The sequence below is a fragment of the Linepithema humile genome, chromosome 7 (assembly GCF_040581485.1).
Source record: "Linepithema humile isolate Giens D197 chromosome 7, Lhum_UNIL_v1.0, whole genome shotgun sequence".
In the NCBI taxonomy this organism is placed as follows: domain Eukaryota; kingdom Metazoa; phylum Arthropoda; class Insecta; order Hymenoptera; family Formicidae; genus Linepithema; species Linepithema humile.
The window spans coordinates 21,944,448-21,968,369 of NC_090134.1; the positions used below are offsets into that span (position 1 = coordinate 21,944,448).

At 37.1% G+C, this 23,922-nt stretch overlaps 1 protein-coding gene across 6 annotated transcripts in view; it reads right to left on the reverse strand.

The window, feature by feature from the left end:
* sona (sol narae) overlaps positions 1 to 21,217 on the reverse strand; it is a 43,043-nt gene extending 21,826 nt beyond the window's left edge. For 2 of the 6 annotated variants that reach the window (XM_067359298.1, XM_012369306.2), the window contains exons 1-2: positions 20,743 to 21,216; positions 19,174 to 19,567 (exon numbers count right to left, since the gene is read on the reverse strand). The gene's annotated coding sequence lies outside the window, so the exon portion shown is untranslated. Of the gene's footprint in view, positions 1 to 19,173; positions 19,568 to 20,238 lie in introns of all 6 variants that reach the window. The other 4 variants (XM_067359297.1, XM_012369303.2, XM_012369305.2 and 1 more) reach the window with 4 other exon arrangements.
* Between the last annotated feature and the right edge of the window lie 2,705 nt (positions 21,218 to 23,922).

The following is a 23,922-nucleotide window of genomic DNA, read 5'->3' on the forward strand; positions in this document are numbered from 1 at the left end:
ACTCGCGCCAAACGAGCCTCGAATAACAATTCAATCAGCGAGATACATGTAGCGCGTTTCAAGGCTCTGCTAACAACTATCCTTTTTGGCTTTACGTCAAAGTGATTAATTCCGTTTTCATAGCGCCATCCACATTTAAACTGATTTTGTTTGTGCAATTTGAAGAATAATTCCGTGAAAAAGAGGAATAATCGAAAGAAAGATCGAGTTTAATTAAGAATATCAAGAACGCAATGAGATATTATCAAACAAACTGGAGATTTCTACGAAATAACAAATTGATCGATAGGATCAAGTTGTATAAATTAGAAAAAACTGAACGGTTTTCACTGAACGATTTAAAAGCGAGTGCAAATATTTAAGTTAAAATTAAAAGAAACTATAGCATATATAGAAAAAAGTGTACATGTTGCACACAATTAGAACTAATTTTCTAACAATTAAACAAAAAATGGACTCGATCCACTTTTACCCCTCAAATATGAGAGCTGAATAAATATCTAACCGACTGATTATTCATGAAGATCACTATTGCAATCGCTCTTTCTTCTAACTTTAGCAATACCATTAAATATTCACAATGTTGCATATCGCAAGTGAGTGGCACCATCGCATCGCGCAATATGGTTCAACCGTATTCACGTGTACGTTCAGCGTACTTTCTCTTATGGTCTAAACGATAGGACAGTGGCCATAAATGGCATTTGCAATAGCCGTTCCCGAGGACGTTCGTAGCCGCGAGATACGATTCTCGTCTTCGCGAACATTAATTTATACAAAACCCGTCCGTCTGGTCCCGTCGCTTCCGGTCTGAAGAAAAAATAATTTCTTTGCGAGCATGCTTGCCAAACAAGAATAGCGTATGGCGCGTAGCTGCCGCATTAAATATCCGACAGATAAGCATAACGAATCAAAAACTTCTGTCATAATAGAGGCGGCGATTATTTGCGCGAAGTGATAGAAGTGATGTTTCTATAAGCTTTAGAAAATCGAGAAGATACTATATCAAAGTATGTTGATCTTCTTTTTATCTTGAATTTTGGAAATTATAATACCTAAGTTTCTTACAATACAATTCTTATATGACGTGAATAAATCTACATAAATATTTTATCTATTTAACATAAAAATAATTATTATACAAAGTGATAAAAGTGATGTTTCTATAAGCTTTAGAAAATCAGAAAGATACTATTAAGATATGTTGATCTTTTTCTTATCTTGAATTTTAAAAATTATAATTCTAAAAATTCTTACAATATTAATCTCGAATAAATCTACACAAATTTTTTATCCAATCAACATAAAAATAATTATTATATTATACAAGCATAATTCGCTTAATTTTTAGTGTTCATGTTTCTTTAATGGAAATATTGCGGCATCGATAGTTTTCGATAAACAATGAGATAAACTTATTTTATTACACTTCAATTTGTATTGAACTCTTTTCTTATTCTCAATTCTGTAACTTACGAGATGTATATATTGTACACGAAAGTATTGCATATCAAAATTACAAGTCTTTGTATCATAACTGACGAGCTATTCAATGTTTAACTACGCGTACACTTTTCCGGGTCCAGGTTATCTGTGTCTGGTTTCAACGCTTCCGGTCTGCCGACAAAAAAGCAAATGCTTAAACGAGGCGCGTATCGTGACAAGATTGTCCGTTAACGGATAGCATGTACATACGTATATTACGATCCGTGACTACAATGTGGCCATGTTCGTAACTGTGAAATCTGGACAGAGACAAATTGGATCTTGTTCTCCGCCTTGCTTTACGATTCCGTTCCTCTCTTTGTAATCTTAATTTACCGCTTTGACAGATAGCAAAAACTAGTTTCATATTATTGATCGGTGAGTAGCGACTTGTTAAATAAATAAGAAAATACGACAAACTTAAAAATAAATATTGTAACATCAAAAATTCTTTTTTTAATAGATAAATAAATATTAAGCATATTTAAATTTTTTAAATTATTCTTCCTTTTCTCAAAACGCTCAAAATGTTAATTGCGTTCAATATTTATTTATTGAATTGAAGATTTCTTTTGTTAATTTATTTGAATTTGTCACTCTGTCAGAAGCTGAATTAATTAGATAAATAATACAACTAAATGATACAAATCCGTTTTGTCTGCGTTTTGCGTTTAAAATGTATAAAAAAAATATCTCTTCATTTAATTACGATGACAAGCAGATCATTATCGAAAACTATTTCTCTTTATCTCCGTGGTTTCATCGGGCGAGGGCCGTGTCATGTGTGTCAGCATTTGAGATGCTTTCCTCTCTCTGTGTCTCAGGGACACATGCCCGCAGACTGAGAGATCGCTCCTCTCCGCGTTTCCATTGCACGCATTCCGCAAGTTGAACCGACGCCGGCCGGTATGGGAACCAACATTTCGCCTTGATGCATTTTTCAGGTCCAGCCTGGCTGGACGGTCGGCCGCGGCGGCGGCTCAAGGAGCCCGGAAATTGGTTTTATGAGAATCATGAGCGCAGGCCGTTCCCTCGCGAGAAAGAAAGACCCGAGGTGTCCTTACCGCGATCGGCCTTTGAATTATACGGGAAATGTGTTTCGAGCGAGGACCAGTAAAGTATTTATGAGCGAACTTCCGGCAGAAGTTTCCTTTCACCTTTCGAAAAAAGTCTCTGACTTTTAGCCACCTTGCGTTTTCTCTCGCATCACGTTAACAGCTCTTCTGCATAAATTACTATTATCACTAATCATTTCTGTACAAATATGGATATCGAAAATGTTTCGATGCGAAATAAGCGCTCGATTCGAAGTAAGTAGTTCCACAATTGTACTTGTATGTAAAATAATACACTTAATAGAAAGAGTATTGAGGAAAGTTGAAGCCAATATATACTTGCGAATATTTAATCCATTAACTTATGCTCACTTATAACTTTCTACTTTTCACTAAATGTCTTGATCTACTAAGTACAAAGTCTTCTACACAAAGCAAATAACAATCCAGTGTAAAACGTAACAAGATAAGTTTCAAATAAAATTGGCAAACGTTGTTGATTACATAACTTTTAATGTGATTGTTTAAGCTTTGTTAAAAATATATTCGTACCGACAGTTTTAGAATTCTTACGAATCAATTAAATTCGCACGATATGTATTCTTGCCAACGTGTGTTTTAATCCTAAATTTTTATAATTCTATTTTTACCAAAATTGCATTAACTTTGTTAGTTTTAATCTAATATAAGATATAATATATAATGATATAATATATAAGATGTAATATGAATGATGATAATATGAAATTCTAATCTAAAGTATAGAAATTTCCATTTTTCCACCACCTTTCCTTTCGCTTAGTAAAGTATGTTCGACGCTTCGAAGACGTTTCTACTCCACGCATTGAAATCATCGCTCTGATGATTGGCGCGTGGTGTCGGCGTGTCGTATGAGTCTTCGAAGCAGAAGAGATTTTAACGAGCGTAACACCGCTCATAACGCAACGGTGGATTTGCGCTAATGAAATTTAAATCTCTATTTATTGTAAAAGTTTATTTTGTGTGACTTTACGACTACCGTAATAGTTTCTAAGTCACGAACTAGCCTGCATATGCATTGGCGCGTTAAAGGATCGCGATTATTCCGTATCAGCATTGAAAAAAAACACTACCTACAAACATATTTTTATTACTTAGAATTGAAAGTCGTGCGTATCGCATAATGACGCAATGTATTGTATATTTTTTCTCACATGTCGCGAAAGTCAAAAGTCATTTCTCTTTCTTGCAGGATTATTTTCAAACATTTTTTTTCATAATCAAAATTTAGACAGAATTACCCGCTTTTTATGTCTCCCTTTTTCTAAACATTCTGCGTGCGTACACCGAAGTTGTAACGAGCGGAAGAATTAAGCTGCTTAAGAAACGAAGATCGCTGGTATGCTTATAATTTAGGCGAGGTAAATCATTATTTCCCACTTCTATCGAACGATTTGCGAGTCAATGAATGTCGTGGCTAATGCCACCAAAATTTGCAAATATTATTAAAACCGGTTTGCAGGTATATAAGTATGTATACGACAATATCCTTTATATATCTTAGAGGTGGGGAAAAGAAAGGCGTATTCCAATGGAAATGCGCGATGACTAAACACCGATTTTGCCGGTTTTACTGCCGGTTGACGCCATGCTGGGTATACGGTTCGATTGGACGAACGGGTGGAACGCGATTCTACGAAATGCGAAAAAAATACATGCAAAATAAGCAAAGACATCGAGGATGCGGTTGTCGATCTTGAAAAGCTGCATTAATTCATTCATCTGCAGCTTTTAGTTTTCTCTCAATCGTGCAGCATAAAAAGTCGCTCTCCGCATCTCTTATCAATTAATCAATAAGACGCAAGTATTACACCAGATTAATATCAGCGATTGCGAAAACAAAATTGCATAGTCTGAACAGGCACTGAACCGTCTGAGAATTCGCGAAAACATCCCGAGAAAAAATGGTATAATTGGTCAGATGTAAATATATGCAATTAGTTATGAAAAGATCTGAATTTTATATGATCATATAAAATTACATATGTTATTAGATCTTTTCATAACTAATTATATATATTTATATCTGACCATATTACACCATTTTTTCTCGGAATGCCATTATCATTTTGCTTCCTTCTTTCATATATGTGACACATTTTTAAATATTATCGTTAACATTTCGCAGAAAAGCATTATCTGCGAGATATCTCGCTCTTGTTACATTAGCTGGTCTTCCGTATAGCGGGAAAAGCTGTAACTAGTTATTTTCATCCGCGAGAATGCAAACAAAAATCGTATTTTCTTTTTTTTCTATAATTATACGATAGTAAAAGGTCGTAAATATTAATTGTGAAAAATTATATATAAAGAAATAAAAGACAATGGCAAGCCGAGTGATGTAGATACATATACATTATCATTACGTAAGTCGTATAACTCAATGTGGATTTCGCGGATCGACAAGGCTTTCTCTTTAATGAAATAAACGACCGTGTTTATATAAGAAATATGTAAATGTATGTTTATGACATCTAGCAATTGTGCAGACACATATTTTGCTGCATAAATATTCTAACCGTGTTTAAAAATATTTGATCGCGTATCTCTAAGGCTCCATCGCGCTTTGCATAACTCGTATACTCTGACTAATCTAATCAGTTACACATTACAGATTATTTAATAACGTTTATGAACGTTGGTAAATCACAAGACTGAATTCCGCAATCGAAATTTTTGTTTCACAACTAATTAAGATGTCTCAACTAATTAACATGTCGCAATAAATTTTTCACATTGTCCATTAATCCTGTCTCTTTAAAATCACACGGGACAGTTATCGTTCGATACGATTACGTTTTTGAGCATGCTAAACGTAAATTTGTTCTGTTCGTCGCTATTTCACTTGTGAACAAGAATTGGTTGCGATGTTGTTCGTGCGCACGATTCCATCAGTCGCTCGACGAAATCGGCACAGTGCCTGACGCAAGTAACACTTTCAAAACGTTCCATTCATTTGATACTTCTTTCTGTTTTTCCTTTTCTTTTTTTAAATTTATCCCAGCTCTGTATTATAAAAAGGCCAAGTTGATCGCCTTGAAGGCAGACCGAAACTTGAACTGTTCAAGCTATTGGTGACAGAGAGAAAAAATTATATGTAAATCACATTTTTTATATCTGTCTGTTGCAACAATTTGTAAGTTTATCGAAAACTCCCGACTATGTTTTTTTTCAAAATTAGATAAAAGATCTAAAAAAATAGTATTTTAACCACATGTTTGTTATAAAAAATATCCTGTCGCATAAAGTTTTATCTGCGTATTATTTCTTTTCTCGACACAGACGTAAAATAATTTTTAAATTATGAATACATAAAAAAAATTGTTTAAGACTGTCAGATTCTTAGAATGCAAATAAATAACGATATACTTCACTTTCTTCGCTTAATTTTGAACGAACTCTATCAGATTTATAATTACAAAGACATTTAATGTTAAAAAGTGATAATTTCTTTCATTCTCGTTAAAGGAAGTAAAAATTGGTTAAAAAATATAAAAGAAAGATCTAAAAACCAACCGTATGCATCGAATGTCATTAATTTTAAAAGTATAAGATATATTCTAATGTAAAGAGCAATATAATTGTCATATACGAAGAGGAATATGATACTACGTAAGGTGCAGTAATGTGAGATTAATATCGAAATTGAAATTAATAAATTATCGGTATATAGAATAATCGCGATGCATGCAAGAAGAATGATGAGATACATAAGCAGACTCACGTGATTGACGATGCTCGTACGATATAAAACCAGAACCTCAGGAGAGACTAATTCGAGTTGGATTGACAGACATGAAGACACTATCACGAACTGACAGGCTATATTACTTATATACCGCGTGTTCCGACGATTATATTTTGTAAACAACACGTGATTTCTAAAACATCACCCACCGCGCGCGGCAATAATTCCCGAGAGAGATGGATGACGGAGGGGCTCGAAAGATGATATAGTATTTGCGGAAAGTGTATATTTCTTTTGTGAACTGGTTCTAAACCCGGTTTTATGTCGCTCTCAAACACAATAAAGCGATTTATTCCTCTTTTCATCGCAGCTTACTCTCAATCACACAATGGGAGACAATTCGACATTCTACGAATCGACCAATAATATTCTAATTAGGCTCGTGGGGTTCTTGTTTCACATCCTCCGTCAAACGTGTTTTGAATTAATTATCGAGAAGAAAAAAGGAGGAGAGAAAAGAAAAATATTTGTCTTGCGACGCGAAGAAATGATTTAAGTATTCTTCATTTTACATTCGCCTTAATTAGTCACAGATTTTGCTGAAGTGGGCCATTAATCTCGAGAATTTGATATTGACTTTGGTAATTGCAAGCCTTCCGATACGATCTCGAAGCAATAAATATTTATCTTTTTTGCGGACTACACGAAATAATTGTCCAGTCGTGTGTATTTTACGTCTGTCAACGTCCATTACGCATATAATATTGTCGTTTCAACGTACATTAATCACGGAATATTCTATGTTTGCAGCTGTGGATCATTTTGTATTTTTTGTATTGCAATATAGTTCCTTGTAAGTAATGTTGTAATAGCGCACGATAAGCGTGTAGAAAATTTAACGTCAGAAATGCATAATTTGTAAAATCAAATAGCGAGGAATAATGAGATGTTATCGGTTAATTCACGGTAATTGTTTACTGCAGCTTTCAATGGTGTATTATAATTATTATCTCAATAGCTTCAGCAGCTTTAATCACTTTAATTATTATTGTTTCATACTTTTACAGAAATTTATTCTCTCTTATTTGATTATGTCATAAAATATATAATTAATTTTCGCAAATGTTACTGTCGATGCAACGCAAGCTTAATCGCTTCTCGGATGAGCGAGAGCAGGAGCCCCGCGCGCCTGCAATGAACGAATGTAACTACTTTGTGCAAGAGGTAAGTGACCTTTCGCATGCATGATAATCGGGTGGCTTCAGAGAAATTCGCGATTGCGTAAACCGTGTCATCGGTGAATCGTCACCTCTGCAGAGTGCAGGCAGGGGCTGCACACCCGCAATCGTTTCTGCCGTTACGCAACGATGCAAAAGTCACTCATGCGGGACCTATCTATGCAAGGACACCCTCGGAAACCTCCAAGATTTCAGCTCGCAAGCGGTGCAATTGTTATTTGTGCAATGCTAAAGACCTCGACAATGGGGACAGATATGCGACTAATATGAACATTACACATGAAATTGATTCACGTCTTGCTGTTTGCGTAGGAGAAAGTTGGATAGAACATAGCTGAAATTTCCTTCGCGCAAAAGTTCTGAAAATGTTTTTCACAACTTTCGGTGCACAATTCAGAATAAAAATTTCCAACATTCGTCAGTTGTTAATTAAAATATTAAAATAATCTATAAAATTTTTACAATGTTTCAAACACAAATTTTTCAAACGTCCTCATTGAGTGACGAAAAAGTGAGATGAATGAATGAGAAAAATTTTTTGAAATTTTACACGCCTTCACATGGAAATCGCAATCTGCTTGGAAACCTTGTCGAGTACTTGAAGTAAACAATGATGCACGTTCATTGATTGCGCCACGAAAATGAAATATGAGGATTTCACGAAGACTTGATGATTCACATTTAAATTAATTCGGTATTATTTTCACTGCCAACCGTTAATCAGATATGATCAAATCTGCTCGATGACCATGCGGGTTCCAAAATCCGTCGTCACTACAATTGGATCGAATTTTCGATTGGCCCAATTATTGCGGATCGGTCGCGATGCCGCAACCTTGACCCGTATCGAACTAGACCGATTCTTAAAGTGGGTAAGTTAAGTATACGTATGCATATTTCGCAACGTTATTTCCAACACCAATTTCACTTCGACCGTGACTCGAGTCTGTAAGCGATGTGGCCTCACACACGCCGCGTTCCGTTCTTTTCATACCGATAGAAACAACATACACGCGCCGCCTTTTCCAAATCCGGCAAACAACAATGTAAAGTACTCAAGTGCTAACGCATTCCTTCCCACTTAAGAACCTGAATCTCTATATCTGCAATTACGACTTTTTACAGCGGACGCTCGCGTGCAGGCCTGTCCCTAAGTAGATTGTTTTTTTTTTTTTTACACTTGTATATCACTGTCAATTTTTTTCTAGTCATCGAAAAAAATAAATTTCCGACATAACTTCGACGGAGCTACACTTCTCTCTTGCACAACTCCGGATGCTTGTTAATCAAGGCACTCGCGCGATAACGAAATACAGGTATCGTTTGGATAATAATGTCACGACTGTTTAATCTCTTCGGTTAGCAGCAAATTACAATTAGGATGGTAGTGCGAAATATTTGATATGTACTTAGCGTAATGAAATGTCGCCTTCAAACCTTACGACAGTGGTAGCATTGAGTACTACCGGTGACACGCAATCAGCATTGTTGCGATCGTCGACAGCGCGCAAGTTGACTCTTTCAACATTCGAACATGGAAATGCAATACGTATGAAAATTAGCTAAAATAAACGCGTGGGCGGTAGGAAACGATTAGAATAATTGCCATACGGTTTGTGCTAATCAGGTTTCACGGTTAAACCTTGAAACATCGAATTATGAGAATGTTGCGGAATATTTCTTAAGTCAGTGCTGATTTTTTTCGACAATGGATTCTTTTTGCCAGTTTTGTTGAAGTTAATTTTTGCAAATCAATAATTATCAATTAATTATTAGATTTTTATAAACCGAGCTGCGAGAGGAAATTTACTCGCGCAAAAGTCTGCATATTCAAGTTTTTCAATATCTATCGAAACAATAATTTATCAATCGCATTATCGAATGCAGCAATGTAGACAAAAATTAAATGTCACCACCCAAATTCTTACATAAACAACAAAAGCGCGGACAAGTTAATTGCATCATCTTTTTATATAAACACACACTCTCACACGCTCGTAAAATCGCGCTAACAGAAGAAAACATCCGTCCTGAATGTTCTATTTGACATTCACATTCGTCTCGATTTTTCGTCTTTTCCTACACACACGCTACGCGGGTCCATAAATCCGAACGCGGCCTGAAACGCGTCGTATTTGCATAAATAAATTTTAATTTCTTTATGGCCAAATTTATATTTCGGCGAATCGCGTCGTCGCGGCCCATCGAATAATATGTAAAAAAAACTTTGTGGGCGCTGATGTCGTTAATCACAAAATGTACATTACTTTTTTGCCAATTTCTCGTGTGCACGCTAATTGCGACGGTTGCTATTATACCTTCGGACTTAGCACCCAGAGCCTCTTTTCAACCGATGCAACTGTTCGCAACCTTGACCTGTATTCAAACACCGTAAACCGGGGATTTGCGGCGATTCATGCCCACGAATCCAGATTCCAACTGGCATGATGAAACAAACGTGCGTTTTTTTCTCGTACTGATATGTGACACATAAAGTACTCACGGAACGGATTTCTGTAATCGAAGAAATCTAGTAGAAAAAATTCCTACAAACGTATCGCAAGTTAATATAATTTTATGACAGATTATTATATTATCAAGATGATAAGATAATGAAAGAGATTAACGATAGTTTCGTAGACATTTTGTTGAGAGATTAAACACAAAGATATTCTATGAAAAACTTACAAAGAATTAAATGTAAAAGCGAGACGTCAGTGTGCGATAAATGTTTGCAATTCCTAAGGAAACTTTAATCTTTTGTTCTATTCAAACTCTCTCTCTCTCAGATGACTATCTTGACTTTTTCAAACATTCTACAATGCGATAGGAATAGCTTCTTAGTTAAACCGTGATATTGTTACGGCTTTTTAATAGAGTAACACTCTCAAATATTTAGAAACTTCTCTTTTAGTCGATTTCTTCAAATACTGTACAATACACTGTCCAAATTCAATCACACATTTTATAAACTATACATTCACGAGGCACGCGTGAGACGTGCAATGCACGGAAATGAGGAACGTGACTCGTCGTCGTCGAATTGTGTCGAGGATCTAAGATGGATATCTTTTTTTAGAGGTTCTCGCAAGATGGACTTAAAAATCACGCTTGAAATACATGCATGAAATTCAGATAAGCGGCGTAAAAATAAATTTCAGTGGTTCACGTGTGATGCATTTTCATTATCTCATGAGTTCAAGACGATTGCTGTAATAATTATTTTAGCTTTTTTTAGTTATAGTAAAGACAGCGATTACAGTTTGCACGATTCAATAACAAAGATTTGCAAATAATGAAAACAAAATTAAATTAAATATTGTCAAAGTATGGTTTTAAAATTCTAAAAATTACTCATAGGAAGAAAATTTCATCGAAAGTATCGGAAATAGAAAAAAAAGTAAATACTAGGACAATCTCAAACACGTTTTAAGCCTCCGAGAGTTAAACACACACATTTCGAGTATTATTCATTTCAAAATAGTTTCTCCAAAGTAAAATTTCCATTTCTTATTTATCTTTTTTATCCATTTATCCATTACAGTATATTACGGAATAAAAATTGCAATGTGGAAAACACGGTGATTTTTAAACGCGTGACTTAAACATAGAACCGGCCTGTATGGAATAGCGATCATTAAAGTTTCAGTTGCAAACGCTACCCGTAAATGTAAATGACGCCACAATGGCACGATTATTGGTAATAATAATAGGCTAGTCGGTGTACAAAAATAATAATCGCTGTAAGAATACTTTTCCCTTCGAGAGTGGTGCATTTTAAATTCACGTTTAGATTTAGGTAAAGGTTATACGTGCATCGAGTGCATAAAAATAAATAGCGTGCATTCTTACAATTAATCGTTATTAATTGTACAAATGTGAATATCGCGTCGAGATAATGCTTCTATTACCGAGAAAATGAAAGTTGCGATACGCTAATTTTAGTTGCCACACACCTCTGCGTGAGTGTGTGTGTGTGTGAATTGCAATCATCTTTAATAAATCTCCTACATGCTCTTGTTGAGTAATGCAAATTGAGATTAAAATGAATAAGACATAAGAGATACAAGAGTGATTGACAGTATCGAAGAGTAAATCGAGCTTCTTAATAAAGCTGGAGAAATTTATATCAATTATACTGAAAGTTTAGTGGAAATCTTTTTTACTGCAAACTTAAATTAATTTTTTTATTTAATCATGCATCGCTCTCTTATATTTTTGTCTCTCTCTCTCATGTGCGTCCCGCTTTAAATATCTCTTACTGTTTTTAGCGTATTAATTTTTTACAGAGACTTTCGTACTTGATTTGAGTGCACAGAACACCTACATAAGTCGTAAAAATAATAATAAATAGGTAAAAAAAGAACGTATGTACGATTCTTCGTGCTTGATTGAACATGGATAGATATTGATCTATATCTTTCTTTCTCCCTCTTGTCCTTCTCTCTCTCTTAGGTTAATAAGATCATATATCTTATAAATACAGAAAACCGTTTTACGTCTATTCTCTTCGCTGCATATATTGGCAATTTCATGCAATCGAGGACATGTTACACATATCGAGGTGCAATGAATCACGTTTGTCACGCGTAAATTACAATTCACGCTTCGATATTAGCACAACTAATTAACATCTTTGTTTTAATGGATTATAACGCTTGAACTATTTCTGCTTTGCTAAACTTTGCAGACTAATAGATAGATTTTGTTCCATGCACATTTAACTCATGTTATATTCGTATAATATAGAATTAGAAAAAAGACAGGAAATATTTTTACTTTCAACAGAGATATTAAATTATATATTAGAAAGTAAAAAACTATTTGTTTTTCTTTTAAACGCTAATACATAGACTGCTTTTCAAGCAATTATACACAAGTTGTAAAATAAATTTTGTTAAATACAAAACACATTCTTTGTATTGCAAGCTATATTTAAAACGATACAATAAACATTTATGCAAATTGTGCAGGAACTAAATCAATTCGGTATTTTTCCATTAATGCATAATAATATAGACAAGAAACGGAATAATTTTATGTAACATTATTATTTAAATGTTACACAACCATTCTATTCCATTAATGCACTTAGTTGCACAATTTCTGCAGCGACGATGGCGGATCGGCGACTCCTTTTTTAAAAATAATAATGAAAATCTCTTCTTAAAAAAAGACATTATCACGCAATCTTTTAATAACAGATAATTTACCGTTACATGTTCAATCCGGGAATGTTTCTCGGAACGATTGGTAATCTTGCATATTTTAAAGACTTCCGATCGTCTTAACTGTAGATTCAAAATAACGCTTTCAATATTTACTTCGTTTTGAGCCAAAATTTCTAATTAATTCCGAAGAAGTAAATTCTCGTTTTAGCTCAGAGAAAGAGCTTATATTTTCAAAAAATTTTTTTTTAATTTGCGAACAATTCATTTTGTCAACACAATCGGCGCTCTAAAGCTAGACAAGAGCTCAGTTAGCGAATAATTTTTTGATCACGATTCGATACTCTCGATGATGACTTTGACTTTTTCTTGCGCGAAATCCCATCGATCTACATAATTCTGCACACTTGGCGCTCAAGGCGTGTTTCTCATCGAAGTGAGTGCAGTCTGGGAGGTGCGTGTCAAGGTTACGCACATTTTCCGACACTGAATATTTAACACACGAGTGACAGACCGATCGAGCAGACGGAATGACAGCTCGGCCAACTTACAAACATTATTTGAGTCACGCGCTAAGAATCACACTGACGGGAAAATCGATTCAAGTCATTTCTCAAGCGCGTTTCACGCTTTCGTTGCAAATCATAAATATAACAACGAATGCGAGAGAAAAAGGATTGCAGCGGATACGACGAATGCAAACGAGTATTTACGTTGCTCTTGTTTACACGACTGACTCCTCGCCCCGTCACTCTCACGCGTTATTTCTTGTCGACTTGTCGCGTTGCACTTGCATCCAAGTGCATACCTTCTCGGCGACATTGCAATCGCATACGCGAGTAAACTGTCTCGCGGTGAAACGAGAATCTTGCGTGGATGGGGAGGAAAAAAAATGTATTCTGGGTGCGCCTACCATTGTGCTGCCGACGCTGGGTTCTCGCATTTGATTACGAGAGAGAGAGAGAGAGAGAGAAAGAGAGAGAGAGAGAGAGACGACTCGACTGTTATACATCGAGAGTGCCGCGAGTCAAACAAACGAACGAACGAATGAACGGTTGCAGCGGGGCAATATCACAGAATGGAATGGTATGGAATGGAACGGAATGGAATAGCAGGAGCTGTGTGTTACAAAATATCAGCTTTCACCGTATCGGTGCCTAAGCCAAGGCACAGAGAGCACGGCGCGCGATGTCGTCGTAAGCGTCGTCATCGCGATCGTTCTTGACTGCAAGCAAGGAATTACACGGGAATCGATAACTCATCCGTCGATATAATATTATCGCAACTTCGCGGGAGAGAAAAATGTACACTCTGACACCGGGAGAACATTCGTGTAAAAATGCACGCCACGCGGATATGTTGTATGATTGAAAACTGTGTTTTGTAAAGAAATTTTGCATGACGAACAAACATCTCCGCGCAACATGTTCGGTCGGCCGCTCGTTGCGTAAGAGAGAAACACGTGTATATTCGATTTCTGATCGCAGAAATGCGAGCGAAAAGTCACGATGCTCATCCCGGATTCGGCGTAATGCTAGACATTCGCGATCGTAAATCCTTAATTGCAGGTGAGGCGCTCTGCTCTTTTAGAACGGCTGTTCCCGCCGCTTACGTTCACGTGGTGTTCCACGTGAGTACCAGCTCAATGCTATATGGCAATTGAAAGTAAATTCTTTTTTTACAGATGGGATATATACTTCAGCATGGCTTGAGTTCACTCGTAAACCAGATATCTCCACTGTATTTCTCTAATCGTGTCACACGAAGAACACCGTTGATCCGCGAGTTATGACATTATATATGCACTGTTCTTTTTCTTTTCTTCGCGCGCGCTGTTAATAAAACGAAGCAAGCATGTCGACGCTTGAGCATCTCATCGATTTGTTTTCTTTTTTTGCATTTTTATATCCTCCCACGCGACTTCCTCTTAATTTCATAGCTTCGTTAAGTATCAGGCATGCCCGAGGAAGCACACAAAAATCTGACGGTAAAGTCTCGGCGAGAGAAATCTATTTAAAATTGATTGACCGTAAAAAGGAAATCGGAAATTCTTCGCGATTTTACAACTATATTATTAGAAGCGCCGTTATCATTAAACCCTGTTTGAATATCTTAAATCTTGAATCATGTATAGATATTCGGCGATATTGCAGACGTCGCTTCTTCAATTCTTTTCACCCGTTAATTATGCTGACGCGCATAAGTGAATTGATCGATCTCAATCATTATTTGTGATACGCATGCTAATGCACCGGAGGACTAGCTGGACTGTTGGATTTTTATACGGGTCAATGCCCGTGACTCTTGAAACGCCTCGCCGCGACACAATTCTCTCTTCCATGGAATAACGACGATTAAAGTATGGCGAGAGAGCCGGCGATACGACATCGCGATTCACAATCAGTCTCGCGGGAAAAGGACTTTCGACGTTCAAGAAATCGCCGATTCACTTTTGCAATCATCGAACGTACGATCGCAACGGAGCGCACACAGCTGATCCAGCCGGTCGAGTTTACGAGGGAATAATTTTCTGCTCGCCAGCAATGGCCTTTTCAATCGTCACATCGCACCGTTATGCGATGACTAGCGCTATATCGAATTTTTCTAACGTTCCGAACGGCCTTTTCCGTTATATAGATGCAAATTGGAAGAATATTTTCGAGTCCACTGTTTTGAAATTATAAATGTATGCCGTGGTGTTCGAGATACCGTTTAATGAGAATTAAAAAGTGTTTTCTTGTTTTTTTTTTTTTAAGATTTTATATCGATAACCTTTCACGAAAGATTTCAGAAATTTGTAACAGCTATTAAACCCGCAGCTGAAGAAAATACTGGTAGTTAAAAGATTGCGAACTCTCCGCGATGCTCGAACCCTCTGAAAGATACGCGTGCAACGGAGCGAAATTGCGCAATGAAGAACAGTGGAGCAATCAAGTGCAACAAAGCAATCGTAGCTAAAACGACAATTTCAATTCATGATGTATCAAATAGGACGCGTACTTAGTCTCCTGCATCATTAAATGTTCCCGTAACAGTAACGTTATATTGCTTATATCGAGGCGTTACATGATAATTGGTATTTTCAAGGTCTCATGCGTTATATTGGAATATTTATGATTACGATTTATGATTTAATTTGTTTACAATGACAGTCATTACGGATCCGAGACACACTTTATTCATGCTCGATGCGTCCGGTAATAGATTGCATTAATACATGCGGTTAATAATACGGTTGTCACTCAGAAATGCATATGCTCGCTGTGCAATCGCTGCTTTGCCATTTTCTTCTTATAACAATTCTCTTCGAATAAACAACCTTTGAATCAAATCTACACGGGGAAAATTTTATATCAAAAATTGTTACGATACGACAGTAGCCGCGGATCATAAGAGAAATTATAAGTTTAAACACTGTCGCCATTACATAAAAAACATAATACAAATTTTTATAATTACTTCAAAATTTGCGGCTGCCGCCGTACATAGTATTTTTTTATACAAAATTTTCTGTGTATTTGATATCCACGTTGATTAAATCCGTTTTTTTAATGTGTTACATAAATTCGTCGTACTAATTTCAGTTTGAATAGCTAACAGAGAATATCATATGTGGAATTTCCAAATATACCACATATAGAATATATTTTGTACGCGTGTCGCGATAACGTAACAAAAAAAATGTGCAAAATAGCCTGGATTATGCGCCTCAATCAGAATCGTAAAAATCGTGGCGGCACGAACGTAACCTTTTCCCAAGTGGACTTGTTACTCAACAATGACTGTCAGACTTGTCCTTTACGTGCTTGACGGACTTAGAGAATTGCAGGCGGTCTCAGCGGTAACCAACTACACCCGGACGTAACGTTCATTTATCATATGTATCTTTATCATCATATTATCAGCAGGATTATATTCGTGTTTTCCCACTTACTCTCGGGAGATGTCAAGTGATACGCGATAATCGCGATTGCTTGACAAGATGGATTAAAGGTTTTCCGCTAGCACGTTTCGCGGTTTGATAAATCCTTCTCGGGAGGATTGTGGCATAAATCGTGTCCGCTTAACATTCTTGATAAGAACTTTTTAGGCATTTGCGTTCGTCATTATTTTCGTATCCACTTTATAGCGTGTTTACTTATATAAAATATTTCTTCCATTAACAATCAAATGTGCAATACTCGATATTTTAAAAGCAAATGAATTTATGAGATAACTGAGAACAAAAGAAATTTTTTAATACGCAGAATACAGCGTAGGATATTCGATTAATCGATAAGAGAGGTAAAAAAATCCTTTCTTCCATCTTTTCCAACAAGAGATGTTCTTATGTAATACTTAACATATTACTTAACGGTTCTTTAAAAAATATAAAATCTACACTTGTAGAAGTTAATGAAGTCCGACGCGGCATTTGTGCGTCCTACTTCATACCTGAATTATTCACCGCGAATACTTATTGAAGCCTTGCTTTTCTCCCCAGTGTGAAAGTGCCCACTCCTCCCTCTCCCCCACAGAGACCAGCGCGAGACTTCAAACGAAACGACGTATCAAAACTCTGATTTCAAAAGCTTCATAAATCCCGGCACGAGGCGATCGAGGAAACGGCGCGCCGGGCGGAAGGAAACTCGGCACTCGTTGAATATTTCCGCGCAATTAGTAACAGCTTTGCCCACATGTGAAAGCGGCAGTGAATTAAATCAACCGTTAGAGCAAAGAAACGGAAAGCAACCACAGCTATATATATATATATATATAGCATCATTATATCAACTTGTAATTGCATGCGGTGTTTTGCAAAAGTGAGCTAACTCGCAGACATAGCGTAGCCCGTTGCTCAAGCAGGCTTGATTGGAAAATGTATTGTTTTTTTATTTTCTGGGAAGTAAGTCAATATTTTAATGTTTAAAAATTATACGGTGTGTAGGAAATGGATTTTAATATTTTAATAACTATCTGTGCTAGTTAAAATGTGGACTTTTCTATTGCCCCTTTTTGCCCCGTGTAATTTTGAGGTTTTCTCCAAAATTTTGTGATTTATTTTTATACGGCCTCCAATTAAGTATATCAATTTATATAAAATAAACTTCCGCAAGAAATATCCAATAATAGAAATTATTGTTTTATCGTATTAATTTATTAACCGTTGAGAGTTTAATGAATACTTGATTACCGCAAAAAACTTGTAAGACAAGCTTAATGTCGATTAGCCGGACGATTGTAAATAAGACAAAACAGCAAAAAATCAATATGCGATTATTTGGAAAATAATATTGTCATATTATAGATTGTTCTCTAAAAATTTTTCTTATATAGTTTCTTATTTTCATCAGTATTTAAATTTCAGATGATGATGAATGAACTCTCTTTCTTTTTCAAACAAAATCGAATTTTTCTGGAACTTTTACTTTACATGTACGATACTTAATTGGAACGATTAGCGATATTAGCGATATAGAATGATATTCTTGGGTAATTAATAGAGTAGCAATGAGTATATATTCATATACATCGATTCGTCTATTCTGTTTCATGCGTTGAGCATATATTGAAAAGAAAAGTTTTGTTTCACCTGTTTTAAATGCACTGCTTTTCCCTTTCTACATTCGTTGCACTCGTTTTAAAATTAATTGTATCGAAAATCAGGATAAAATAACATCCGTGTATTTAGAAATTAGATATTCATATATCACTGTCACGCGGCGTTTTGATGATTTCATTTAAAAAATACAATATAAAATTATTAATTGTATAAAATTATTAGATAAATAATCTGATAATAACATTAATCTGCATCGCCAAGTCAAAGAACTTCGTTTCTTTATAAAAATCTTTCGAGAACGATGCACAATGCACGTCTTCGAGAGAACGTATCGTTTTTTGTCTGCAAAAAAAGTGTAAGTATCTAGTGAAAAGAAACGAGAGTGATTAGATCTCGCTTTCGACGTTACGCGTGCACGACCCGACCTAAGAACGGAAGGTGCTCTCCTTCGTGAAACGAGAAAGACGTGAATCGAGCTCGAAGCACACGATTGTTTGGCAAACAATTGTACAGTTTCGCGCGACTACCACGTGCTTTGGAGAACAACATAAAGGTCATTTAGATTCCTCAGCATACTATATAGCAATGCTGAAATCTTTTATTCAATTAATCGACTATTTGTGAATCTCACAAAAAAGAAACGATAAGTCGAAAGAGTCTACAGCAAAAAGCAGATTCTTTTTAAAATGCTTTTATCCGTAGCATCTTTTTTCAAAATAAAAAATACAGTTATGTTATAATTACATGTTTATGTTAAATTCATGAGCGCATAAACTTAAGAAATTTTTTGTAGTTCGAGCAAAATCTCTTTTTTTCGATCTAAAGCCAAAAAGATTGTAATCTGCAAGGTTGCGTTCTACTTACGACCTTACAAATTTCAGACGGATGTCGTATTATGTATTGTATTACATATTCGACGAGCACGCATGGCGAAATGTGAAAAATGAAGGGTACTTACGTCATTTATGGTCGGCGGAAGTCGAACTTCGATTGGATGTGCGATCTGTCACGGTCTTCATGGTTCCATCGCTGCGGCCGGTGAGATCTTCAGCATCATCACACGATGACGAACGGGTCGTCTAATGTGCTAAGCGCGCACACGTAAGATGCACACGGCGCGCGCGATCGGCCCTGCGGCAAGGAAGCGAGGGGAGATAGATTCGATGGATCGGATGCCTCTTCTCGCCGCGTACGATTTCCGGCAGTTGTTTTCTCTATCGCTTCCGTGTGATTCCGTACGCATTAATTTCCGTATAATCACTGCACCACCAAACACTGTCAGAGAAGACGGCAATCCTCGTGCGACGATCTTTGCAGCGCGTTGAAAACAGTCGGCCTTCCGCGTGTTACGCCTGTCAAAGGCAAAGTTGATTTAATTTTACGCATTGCTTGGCATGTTTCGCGTTAAAAAAAAAAAAAATAAAAAAGAGTGTAAATATATAATTAAAGTAAGGAAGGAGATAAGAATAAAGCCGCGACACGCACCGAAATCGACTCGGAATTACGACGATGAGCGCACGAGTTATGTCTATGTTTATTGAAGGCACCCTGACATCGGAATGTAAAGAACCGAGGGAAATTCGTGCTTTTTATTCACGTCTGTCTACCGGTTGGACGACATAGGAACGAACACAAAACTCGATTAAAAGAAAAAAAAGGATGGTCGTTTAAAAAACTCGTCTTCCCAGTTACGCAAAATCGCCAAAAATAAAAATCGTGTGCGTCTTTTACGTCGAAAAGCGGCGAGGAACAGCTATGCCTGGTGTCGTTTGTTTTCGCTCTCGAGCGCGAAGCGTCGTGTTGTATTAATTGCAAATCAGATCTAAGATTCAACCGATATCGCGTAGTAAAGAACGTTGTTTATAACATTTCCGAGTGTTATCATGTAGCGATTATTTTTTTCTCAATTACCTAATATATTTCTGTTTATTAGCAATTTAATTAGAATTGTTAAATATATTTAACTAATTAGCAAATAATTTTTTCGGCAATTTTCAACACGAAATATGTATGAAAAACTAACCTATTTCATATCGTTGGGCGAATCAATCATATCAAAGCGAATAATTTTACAAAGATTTTTCGAGGCGGATCGACTAGTATCGCAGAAAGCAGAGTATCGCTTCTGTTTCTTCACGTGCGAGTTATTTATGTACATTTATGTATACGCACAAAGCATATATTTCACACTTTTGCTCCGCTTTTTTTCGCGATACGAAACACACGGCGACTCTCGAATTTCAGAGCGCGACGTGAACGGCGCGCGCAACACTTTCTCCGTCGATATCGATGTATCGTTACATAGACGCGGAAGTGTCTTACGAAATCCTTTCTTTCGTTATCTCTCGAACAACCTTCTTCTACCTGTTGACATGCGAGGACCGACATTAATTCGCAGATCGAAACGACAGTGTGAGAAAGAAAAAAAAAAGTGACGCGGACAGATCTCGAGTTACGGGCGGCAGCGCGTAAAAAAAAAAAAAAGAAATGATATTCGCGTATTCGCAGCGTCGGAATCCAGACTCACCGTGATCGCACTTGGTCCCGCAATTTCTCGACCGTCAATTCTTTATCCGCTGAAACTTCTGGGCGCGCGCAAATCACACGTTATCTCCGTTTCTTCGATGCGTACGAGTCGAGCGCGACGCGGACGATGGGCATCTCCTCTCCCGATGACACCCTGCCGTAGGACTAACTATCGGACAACGACGGGGACCACGATCGCGCACGATCGTACGCGCGCGCGCGCGGCGATGTTTGAAAATCCCTCGCGAGGAACGGCGTGCTCGGGACGTGGGGAGACGGACGGGCGGACAGGCACGCACACCGCGCGGATTTGAATTTAATGCGAATACGCGAACGGATTCGGTGTTACTGCGGACGACGGCGGCCGTCGCCGTCGGCTGATGGTGAAGTCGTAAGGTGGGGAAGCGACCGAGAGGGACCGTGGGGAAGGACCGGCGAGCTCTCGGCGCGAAGCTGAACGCGATTGCGATCGTTACACGGCCGCGTACGCGCAAGAGAAGGCCGTTCATCCGCTGAGAGAGCCGAGAGAACCACAGCGCCACAAACCGCACCGTTCCGTCACCATCGGCGCACAGTGGTGTCGAAATGAAGGAAATACTCGGCTCGCGAGAAAAGTCGGCACAAAGACGTGTTCAAATTTTGCAAAAATATAACATTCATTAACGAAACATTCTTTTTTTGTTTCAAAGGAGAAAAATGTTTTTAGATTTCTTGGAATTGAAACGTCCTTTCCGAAAGAATTCCGACTTTCTACAAACAATATTCACGATTTTTTTTATCATTTCTACGATTTATAATACTGTAAAAGATTTAAAAAAAAAATTGGTTTACTTCTATAAATGTTTTTCTGCAAAAACTAATTATGTGATTGAATTAAATTAAGGTTTGCAGAACAATGCTGATTTTAAATTAATTAGGGCAATTGCTTTTTAAAAATATCTAGACTGAAGATTAATCTTTATAATTAAAATTTTTGATATATCAATTTTACTTAATTTTACTAGGTTAATTAGCGCTACGCGTTGATAGCATACCGAACGCTACGTTACTGCGCGAAGTATTTCAAAATCGGGAAAGTCACCGCTTCGCAAAAGACTATCTTGTTACGTTAACGACGCTTTGTCTATGCAAAAAGCTTAGTCTAGCTTAGCTAGAATAAATGCACGTGACGATATAGCCTAAGCGACTATCTCAAATCAAACTTTAAAACACCGATTATGACACAATGACTAATGCAAACACTCGAAAGAATTTATGCTTACGTCAATTGATCTTGTTAGTTGAAATTATGTGTCTAAACTTTAATATAAAAAAAGAAATTTTTTATTGTACTATAAAACACATCTATGCTACAATTTTGATTAAAATATATATTAATTATTATACTGCGTACAGTAAATATAAAATCGTGTTTAAAGAAAGATTGTGCGTATTCCTACAATATCTAATTATCGATACTCGCGCTTTGATATTTGCGAACGATACGTGCATCGAGTACTAATCGATAGATTGCTAAATTTCAAATATTAGATCTGTGGCTTGATATGTTCAGTGTGAGTAAATTTTAAGATCTTTATCTATATACTTATATTGTAAATATTTCTATGAATTGTAATTATCGATTAATTGCGTACGTTCTCGCATTACAAAACATGATTTCGGAGACACACTTTCAAAGATTTTAAACGTCCATGCTTGAATTTATGTGTAATATGAAACGCAAGTAACAGAAATATCTGTCATAAGAATTATATATATTTATAGAATTTTAATCTCTTCATGGAATCAGTCCTTCGATTTTACACCTTGAAACGAGAACAATCAATGTCATGCTGTTCTGACGACGGAAGAGAGGAAATATTACATATTCAGGTATAGAACGTTTGTCCTTTGGCTTTCAAACTCCCAAGAAACACGGTTATTTTTGTTCCAAGGTGTTGAATTATAGACTACATTGATGCCGACGATCGTGTAATTGACGGAGGAAAACGTCGAGTTAGTATCGCGGAAACTTTAATTATCACTAGCTTTCCACAGAACGAGTTACTTATACACGAATTGCATCCATGGTTGGATGACCGCTTACAATGTTACGCAACAAGTAAATGGCTAATAGCCTCGAATTGAAAGATTTCCTTTCGAACACGGTTCAGTATCGTAGAAATGCGAACAACCGAATGGCGAGCTTTATTAGGAAAGCGTTTTTGCGACAACCATGTCGCTTACGAATCTGCCTGTAATTTCATTTCTAATCCTACTTGACAAATGCAACTTTTGCGTCAATTTAATGCGTCGTTCCTCTGAAAACTATAATAAATTCGGTTGTATCGCGACAAAGTTTTAACTGAAAAGTAAGCGATCGATTTATCGGATAATTTGTACGCTATTTTTGAAGTAAAACGAGTATAATAAAATAAATTTATCTTTATTTGTATTTTATATTAAAAAAAAAACCCAAGAATTTTGTCGCGTTATGCATCCGGTGCCGCTGCGGGTGCGCGATAACGGGCGTTTTGCGGAGAGAGGAAACGATTGCGGGATCGCAGAATTGCAGGCTTCTCAGCCGCAAACTGTTTACACTTCGCGTGACCAGCTTATTCGCGAGGCCATAACGAAGGTTTAGAATTTCGTGAGCCCGACGTTCTTAAATGAGGATACGCGGGCCGCTCCACGAGTAAACGGGCACGTGCAACAGCGGGGGCGTCGAGAAAAAAGGAAGACGGATAAACGGTAGAAGAAGAAGAAGAAGAAAAAAAGGAACACGAAGGAGTGGTAGCGAAGTAAGGTTTTTAGCCACGGCGATCGTTTTCCGGTTTTCCGTTCTCGAGAGAGGCACAGTTCTACCTCCGCGCTCTTCGTCTTTCTCTCTCTCTCTCTCTGTCTCTCCCTCTCCCCGTCAATCTGCGCGTATTGCCTCTCGAGCGCTCGAGTCTCCGCTCCTGTCCCGTCTCGCGCGCGAGAGGGAAAGTATTTTATATCACGCTTGGCTTGGCAAGAGAAAGGGGACACGGTTCGCTCCTAATTTCTGCTTTGACTTCGTGAACCTATATATCGCGTCGCACGCTATACGTGTACGTGATAACTCCACGCCGTGCTCGAATTGTTCCGCGCGCACCGCTCTCGCCGCCGCGAGTTTACGTCCTAATGTGAACTTTGGGACTCTGTGCCGTGTCGCGGATAT